Below are 9,924 nucleotides of genomic sequence, written 5' to 3' on the forward strand. Positions count from 1 at the left end.
TCCTTAAATAATGTAATCATTAAAGGCATGACCAACGGACTAATACTGATACTAATTACTAATACTGGGGCCCCAAAAGAGGTTCAAAGTTTAACATAGAAATATATTTTAGGAAAAATGTTTAAAATTTTCTTCATGAGAAATAAATAATCTACAGTTTGTGAGATTACTAAGCAAGCATCCTAAGATAGTGTAGATTTTAATTTGTTAAAGCTAACCAAAATCCACAGAACAATACTGAGGCCCAAAAAGGATTGATAGTTTAAAATAGAAATAGCATATGCTACGAAATAAAATGTTACAAGGAATTGTTGTTCAGGTGAGCGATGTGACCCATAGGCCTCTTGTTTTCATAAGCTTGTAATAAGTAAATTGAACAGGGGCTAGGTTGTCAGACACTGAAATTGATAACAATGTATTCCCGAATAAAAAAATATACATAAATGGTCATTCAATATATGTTCTATGGTATCGAAATAAAATCCGCCGTTAAAATCGCCCTTTATCGTCGTTTTAAAAAATGTGTATCATATGTACGGTAACAAGTGAACTCGGCATCTGGTGAATGTGGCACCTGTGTAAATAGTGAACTCAGCACCTGGTAAATTCGGCATCGAGTGAACTCGGCATTATGAATCTGGTGAATTCGGCACCTCGTTATTTTTTTCCTATCATAACTAAAGATATAAAAAACATAGAAGAAACATAAAACCATTATGCAATTATGACAATTAAAACAACTGGTCCTCAATCTTCTATCTAGGAAACCTTTGTCTTGATACGTGTGCTGCAACACAAAAATACTTGTCAAAATATATATTCTAAGAATTGTTAAATCTCTCTCTCTCTCTCTGATAATTATAAATGAAAAAAACCACATACAGTGTATAAAGGCAAATAGTTCAAATGTAAATAAATTTATTTATTGTTTTAAATTCATGAAAATGTATTGCCTCAATTCATCTTTTATCTATTTTCTCCGTAATTAGCTGGGGAGCGCCTATGATTTTCTCATTGGTGAATGTGAAGATCATTGTTAGCCAAGGCGAATCTAGACTGGACAGATAAACAACCAAATGTGCAAATGTTCATAAAATTGTGACCACGCCTGGATGTCTGGTACATAACTAGGCGGTGGTGCACGTTCATTTGAGGAATTAAGCTCAAGGGGGATAAGTAAATCAAGAATGCACAAAGTCCAAATGGCAGGATATGAGAAATGTTTATTAAAGATTGAATGTTAAATAATCCAATCTACACACGCAGGTAACAACATTAATGAGCAAGTCTTGTTCCTAACTGTAATTTAGAAAGGGGCCTAAACAGATGAAATTAGTCAAAAAAGTCTTCTGTAAAAGACAACCCCAATAAGAGAGCCAGAAATGACAGCTCTGTACACACTGGTGACTTGAGTAAATTTAATGAACTCTTACATTCAATCTCAAATGACGAATCAGCGCTGCACCAAGCAATTTCGCTCATTCTTAACATAGATGTATACAAAAACGCATTGACAGAAGTTCTTGTCCCAGAGGTTACATCCCTTCGCACAGAGGTTAATGACCTGAAATTAAGGATAGATGACATGGAGCAATACACACGTCGAAACTGTCTAAAATTTTCGGGTATTCCAGAAAATCCAAAAGATAATACAGACCAGCTGGTCTTAAATGTCGTGAATAACCTAGTTCTAAAAGAAGATGAAGAAAAGATCACTATCAAAGACATATCCAGATCACATCGAGTAGGAAAATTTAACTCCCACTCCCATAGCAGACCGATAGACATAATTGTAAAGTTTGTGAGCTATAGGGATCGGGCCCGTATTTATGGAAATAAAAGAAACCTAAAGGCCTACAACAACAATCCAACCAAAAAGACAGACCCCATTTATATCAATGAGGCCCTTACACGGACCAGATCAGAGCTCTTTCGTAAAACAAGAGAACTTGTAAAACTACGGAAATAAACAGCTCCTGGACCTATGACGGTCGTATATTCTGTAAACTAAATGGTGTCAGTGGAAAAAAGGTTACCATATCCTCGGCTGAGGACCTCGAGCGCTTCCATGAAGACGACAACGACGAACACGAAGACAACACACAACAGCAATTCCTGGCGTCAACTCCAATAACCAACAACAAGTAAATTAACTGTCCGTGAATCCAGCCACCGAATGTTGTTTATAAACATTTCCACGTGCGTGACTCGTCGCTCTCACAAGGACGCTTTATTCTTGTGTACACAATAATCAACGTCTACAAAACGTTTAACTTTCACTTTGCAATCCAGTTCTATATATATATATATTATCGGAACCCTAACCTATGCAGTCGATGTTCAAATGTATGTATGTATTCTCACACGCACTCTTCTTTTTATTTTTCTATTTTCTTTTTTGCAATGCATGTTAACTAGAGGTCATTTTCCCACTTTGACCAAGCATGCATATAGATGTAAATACCCACGTTGTTTGGGAAAGTCTCAAAGTATCTTTCATACCAACCTTATATTTCTGAAAGATACTTTTTATTGTGATACAATTTGTTGCTTCAAGTTCATGTATATATTACCCAGTTTTTCTTTGTGTTTATTTTATGTTCTTTTTATGTTGATATATACAAATTATTGCCATACATGTGATTTTCTAATCATCAATACCCAGACCAAGTGGAGGCCTACCATATGCATTATGACTTGCTCACTTAATGTTTTAGACAATGGGTAACTCAATAGAACAATATCGAGCCGCCATAGGGTCTTTCTATATGAGATACCACAACATCTTTAAGAAATCTTACTTTACCATTTTCAAACTTGCTTATTTACTATATGCAGTCCAATCATTGTTATTCAAAACTAAACAATTATTCAAATTTCTTTCAAATTGGTCTATTACTTTCAATTTTTGTGCACAAATTTTTATATTTTGTGTTCTCTTGTTATCTGGAGATATTGAAACTAATCCAGGTCCCTCTGCTGAAAACTCTCTTGATATTATGCATATCAATATAAGAAGCATAAGAAATAAGATAGACTCCTTATTGTATTTAGTTCAAGATTTTGATGTATTATGTTTTACTGAGACCCATTTGGATGTAAATATTAGCAATGACAGTCTAAATATAGAGGGATATAAAACTAGCTTTAGGAAGGATCGCGACTCCTATGGGGGAGGTGTAATGATATATATTTCTGACTCTATAGTTGCATCTCGGAGGTATGATTTAGAACCCAACAGTACAGAAATCTTATGGATTGAAATACCACATGCTATTGAGAATCTTCTTTTATGCTGTGCATACCGCCCACCAAATTCTAGTAGTACTTTTTGGCAAAAATTTTCATGGTCGATTGAAAGAGCTAATGATATCTCTTCTAACATCATAGTTCTAGGTGATCTGAATGTCAATTTTCTCAACCTTATTTCCACACATGAGATCCACACAATTATGAACTCGAACAACTTAACAAATACAATACATACACCTACAAGGATCACTGAGCATACATGCACTTTAATAGATCCTATTCTTGTAAGCAAAAACATCAAAATCCACGATTCAGGTACTATTAGTCATACACTCAGTGACCACAAAGCAACTTACATTTACATACAACAAAATTCAAATGAAAATATTTCATACAAAAGAAAAATTTGGGACTACAAAAATGCAAACCTTATACTACTTAACAATCTTATTAAAGAATGTGACTGGAGCAATATCATTAATAATACAGATGACATAAATACTGCTGCAAACAATTTTACACATCAATATATGTCTATCATACACAAATGTTTACCAGAAAAAACTGTTACTATTAGGCCAAATGATAAACCCTGGATGGATTCACTTTTACGCAAAACTATACGTATCAGAAATAGGTTGAGAAAAAAAGCTCAGAAATCCTGCAAAGATTCAGATTGGTATTTGTTTCGGAAATTTAGAAATAAGGTCAACAACATGAAAAAATATGCCATTTCAAATTATTATGATAATATTGATTCCTATTTGAGTGATGCAAGTAAAAACAATCAAAAGCTCTATTGGAAGTTGATGAAAGATGTTTTTCACACTAAATCTACAACTGAAATACCACCTATGCATTACACAGACAATAATGGCACTGATAAGTTTGCATTCTCAGATAACGATAAGATTGAACTTTTAAATACATACTTTAGTTCAATTTCTAATTTAGATAATAACAATAAGGACTTACCTATTTTGCAACACAAGTGTACAGACAATTTTTCAAACCTTGTCATTCAAGAACACGAAGTTTTTGACATTTTGTCAGTAATACCTGTCAATAAAGCAGTAGGCCCAGACAGTATAAGTCACAAAATGCTCAAATCCTGCAAAGAAACTATTTCAAAACCTTTGTGTCTTCTATTCAACAAATCACTAACATCTAAGACTTTTCCTGACTGCTGGAAATTGGCACATGTAATTCCTTTATTTAAGAAAGATGATCCATCTATCACATCAAACTACCGACCTGTGTCATTGCTGAGTTGTATTAGTAAAATTTTTGAGAGAATCTTGTTTAAACATCTATACAATTTTTTACACGCCAACAACTTATTTTATAAATACCAGGCTGGTTTTTTGCCTGGACATTCAACTGTTTACCAACTTTTAGAAACATATCATTCTATTGTGAAAAGTATTGACGATGGTAATTACTGCTGTATGATCTTTTGTGATCTTTCAAAAGCTTTCGATAGGGTCTGGCATAAGGGTCTAATTCATAAACTTAAATCGTATGGAGTCTCTGGGCCAATTCTTGAATGGTTTATTAGCTATTTAAGTAATAGAACACAGAAGGTTATGTATAAAAACAAACTCTCTTCCAGCCAATTCATAAATGCAGGTGTTCCCCAGGGCTCTGTTCTTGGCCCATTATTGTTTTTACTCTATGTAAATGATGTGGCTGAAAACATGAGATCAATATGTAGACTTTATGCTGATGATAGTTCATTACAACAGTGTTCAAACAATATTTCTGTCATAGAAGATAATCTTAATTATGATCTTCATGTACTGAAGGAATGGTCAAAGCAATGGCTTCTAGAATTTAATCCACAAAAAACAAAAGTTGTATTCTTTAGTTTTAAAAATGTTGAAAAATTTCCTAATTTGTTGTTTGATGATTGTACCTTGGAATATGTTTCACAACACAAGCATCTAGGAGTATTGTTATCTTCAAATTTAAGTTGGTCTAATCACATAGACATCATTGTTAAAAAAGCTTACAAAAAACTTGGTCTACTTAAAAAACTTAAATTTACTGTATCTAGAGATATTTTAGCACAAATGTATGTATCATTTATAAGACCAAAACTAGAGTATGCTGTTGAAGTTTGGTCTGGATGTACCCAATTTGATATGGATAAGCTTGAAAAGGTTCAACTTTATGCAGCAAGAATAGTTTCAGGTCTTTCAGTCATAGCCTCAAGAAATTCTCTATATTTGGAAACAGGATGGGAACCATTAATAACGAGACGAGACCGCCTTAAATTATCTACTATGTTCAAAATTCATAACAATCTTGTTCCTTCTTATCTAAAAGACATAACTCCTGGAATTAGAAATGTCACTTCCAACTATAATACTAGAAACTCCTCAAACTATTCTTTGCCTAGATGTAGATTAGAAGCTTTTAATAAGTCATTTTTTCCTGACACTATTCGTAAGTGGAATAGTCTGAATAATAATACCAAGGAAGCTACTTCGTTAAATATTTTTAAGAAATCACTACAGAGCAATTATACAAAACCTCCTAAGTATTTTTCTTTTGGTAAAAGATTCTTGAATATCATACATTCAAAATTAAGGCATAATTGTGTTCTCAATTGTGATCTTTATCGGTGTAACATAATAGCCAACCCAATGTGTTCATGTGGAAGTTTAGAAGATGCACATCACTTGTTCTTCGTTTGTAAAAAATATTCATCATTAAGACAATCATTTATGTATAATCTTTTATCACTGAACTTTTTGAATATAATTGATGTACATTTGTTACTTTGGGGTGACAACACTTTATCTTATGATGAAAACATAAAAATATTTAAAGAAGTTCATACATTTATACAAAAGTGTGGTAGATTTATCTAAGTTTTTAAATTATTTGCATAACTTTCTTATCCAACCTAATTCTAATTCTAGATTTAAATCTAATGATTTATTTGTATTTCATTACATGTTTTATAACTGTTATCAATGTTAACTGGCATTGTATGGCACTGTTATATATTATGTACAAGGAGAGGACATTCTAAGTTTTTGGAACTTGTGTCCAATCCTTTTGGCATTAGTCAATAAAATATGTTCAACACAACACAACACAGATGAAATTAGAAATTAGTCTCCTAGCACTCTACATGGTTTCTTAGCTTCACCCTACATCCTTTCAGTCCGAAGTCTCAAAGCTAACTCTCTCTAAAAGAACTCATGTACAAGAATTAATTTCTCTATGAATTGCCTAAGGTAAAGTTGTCACTTAGGGCTAATCAAATAATTAAGTTATCAGTGTCATCCCTTTGATGTGAAGAAGTCAAAGTGGTTTTGTTTACCCTAACTAACACCTATGAGTGCCCAGTGCCATGAGCAGTGTCACTGACAATAAAGATTAACAATTACTGTGAAATCACTAAATATTCTAGGGGATTAAGAAGTAAACAACAGCTTGGACAACCTTTAGAAATAAATAATAAGGAATGCTTTAGATGTCAATAAGGAATTGCTAAGTATGGGAACATATAAGATAAGAATAAAGTAAAATAAAGTATAGACTATGAAAATGTATGCTAAAAGTTATCAAAAGTGAAATGGATGTCATTTCACTGGTGATAAAATGATTAATTCTTACATAATTTATATCAATTAATTCAATTCTAAAATAAATGTTAAGCCAGTAGCTTATTAATTATTTTGTATCTGTTGATAAATGTGGTTGTAACGTTAATTAAGTAATAAGTTAATTACTTTGAAAACTCACCTTCTTCACAAACAGACATTTCCATGATAACGGTATTGGTCATACATTGTGTAATAATAAGATTAATATTGCCAAATTTTTAAAAAATGTGTGTCTAGAACAAAGAGATAAATGAATAATATACAAATGCCGAATTCACCAGATGCCGAAATCACCAGGTCCCAAGTTTACCAGATGCTGAATTTACCGGATGCCGAATTCATTATTCTCGGTGCCAAGTTCCCCTAGTGCCGAGTTTACCAGGTACCGGGTTGACCAGAGGCGATAAATGCATAAATAGAGGGGCAATTACTACTTGTTTTAATATAATGTGCCTTCTTCATTATCGAATGTTGGGGATTTTACAAGATCTAAAAATAGCACAATGTTCCCTCGATGGAGTTACCTTGGTTGTGCTATGATTGAACCGTTTATTTGTCGTAAAAATATTGGAAACTTGAGACCAAATGTACTCAAATAAGAAAACAGTATACAGTTAAGCTTGATTGCAAGTCATATACGGAAGCGATGTCACATTACTATAACATAGAGACATCGTATAGTATGCCTCTGAAAATGACTGTGTACACATGTCTTGTGAAGAGAGACTGACTGCTAAGTTATAGTGCAGTAATTAATTTTAATTAAATTTGGTGTCAAAACAAGTTTGCTGTAATTGCATAGTTCTGCCTTTTTCTTGCCCCCCCCCCCCCTCACCCTCCAAAGAGTTTATTTGATCTCTGTACAAAGGGAACAAAAAAATATAAGGTGTTTATGAACTGCCTTGTGAATCTATATTTCCTATAAAAGCTTGTGAAGGTCAGCCTCTTAAAAAAGTAGATAAAACCCAGAAAAATATGAATAAATAGTAATACATTTATGAAATACAAATAAAATGGAATAATAATTGTTGGTGTAGATTTCAAGAGAATTCATTAATTATAGTACATATCATGCAGTACATTTCATCATTTGGTTATATTATTTTTACGCGCAATGATTTCGCGCTGGCTGTGGCGCTGTTACGGCGCACCGTGCACCAACTCTCGCGCAAGATCATAGTGCGTAGGAATACAAGGTATACTGATATTTGAGAGCATGTTGGTTTTAAGTGTTTTTGTGTCCTATATAGTTGAATGAATTTACAGTTAATGTACTTCAGTCGTTGGATAAAAGAAAGAAACAAATTGTCTCATATTGGAGTTTGAGTCTGACATCATCATTATTATTTTATGCAGTCTATGATTTTCCTAAAAGCAATGGTGGTTTCAACCAATTGATAAAAGAGGCGTCTAGATTTCAATCCTGTCTGTTTCGGTCACTAAGGTTCGACCAATCAACAAATGGGACATGTTGATATGGGTCCTGGTAGTTTCTATAGATCTACGAATTACATGTAGCTAGTTACTTTCTATAGAGCTATAAATAAACTAAAGTTTCCGTAAGAAATAGAGGGAATCATACTCGATCCATGTAAATATAGTAATATCAAAACCGTAAGCCATTATGGCCCTTCAGGCCTTTGATTTTGTATTTAATGCATATTCTGCCATTCATGATGTGTATCATTGTGAAGTAATGGGAGAATGTGGGGTATTTGAGCTTGCTCACTTTTTCTCTCCTTTAAGTATTTGGCATTAATCATTTAATACAATTAAAAATTAATTATTTTTGTTTTTTACAGACAAGCTGCTTTTAAAATGCCTTCAGGCCAGTTCAAGGGGAGACTGTAGAAAAACCTGCCCGGATTACCCATAATTCCAACAGAGGTACGGAAGTCAAATAATTACCCAACATCAATGGACTTTGTGTTCTGTGTACCTGGACTCAACATAAATATCGCGTCATCAATGGACTCCGTTTCTGTGTACCGTACATGGACTCAACATAAATAACTTGTTAATCAATGGAATCTGTTTCTGTGTACGTGGACTCAACATAAATAACGCGTCATAAAATCAACATTAATTTGTTATTCATTCTTTTTATTAATTATATTTAGCATTAGTTTGCCATTTATTAATTCTGTTTAGTATTAGTTGCTATTTGACAGTTGTACTATATGTGTGTTTTACATAATAAGCTCCTGAGATCTCTTATAAATCTCTGCTGTACTTTGGTGCTGGGACAGAGATGTCCCTTAGAAATGTGACGAATGTGTGATGATTTCTTTGTTCAGTTTGTATTTGCACACAAGGAATTGATTGAACAACACATTCAAAGGGGGATAACTCCAATTTGTATTCTTCTGTTTAAAATCAAAGAAAGTTATCTCCCTTCTACTAAATATTCCTAGAGATATCTGTATTTTATGTTGTTGATCCCTGACATTTTTTTGTAGGAGAGTTTATTGAGTATCATTTAATATATTATTACAAAATGCCATGATAAGTGTAATTTGTGATAAGGGAGGAGGGGGATCCTGCATTGAAATTTGACCTAAATGCTGTTTTTTATTGTTTGAGTGGCAACAATGAACATTTTTTAAAGTAGTTGATTTATTTTGTATGTCAATATATTGAAAATGTACAGCTGAATCATGTCTTAAATCCTCTAAGACTTGAATACTTACAATGTTATGACAGATTACTTCATGGAATAGTGGTGTAAGGCGTATATGTAGGCCATGTTGTTAATCCTCTGATGCAACTCTTTGTATGGGGTTTATGATGAATTTTGTAAAAATATACCTATATGTACACTAATGGTGGATTAAGCACATTTCTACCTCATAAAAACGGAGTTATATTGATCAGGTAGATAGAAAATTCATGTTTTTGTAAATAGTTTTAGAGGAATAGTGTGACCAAGTTTAAATGTACTGATTTTTTTTTTGTATTTATGCTTACCATGAAATACATACTACTTATATACAAATGATTTTTTGTGAGTTGTAGCAAGCTGAGAACTCAATAAATGTGATATTTCTTTATA

The 9,924-nt window shown here is 33.0% G+C and overlaps 1 protein-coding gene across 1 annotated transcript in view; it reads left to right on the forward strand.

Annotated features, from left to right (window-relative positions):
* LOC136269787 (uncharacterized) overlaps positions 1 to 9,924 on the forward strand; it is a 54,956-nt gene extending 45,032 nt beyond the window's left edge. The window contains exon 6 of the mRNA XM_066076261.1: positions 8,675 to 9,924. The gene's annotated coding sequence lies outside the window, so the exon portion shown is untranslated. The remainder of the gene's footprint in view (positions 1 to 8,674) is intronic.

The sequence above is a fragment of the Magallana gigas genome, chromosome 1 (genome assembly GCF_963853765.1).
Source record: "Magallana gigas chromosome 1, xbMagGiga1.1, whole genome shotgun sequence".
In the NCBI taxonomy this organism is placed as follows: Eukaryota; Metazoa; Mollusca; class Bivalvia; order Ostreida; family Ostreidae; genus Magallana; species Magallana gigas.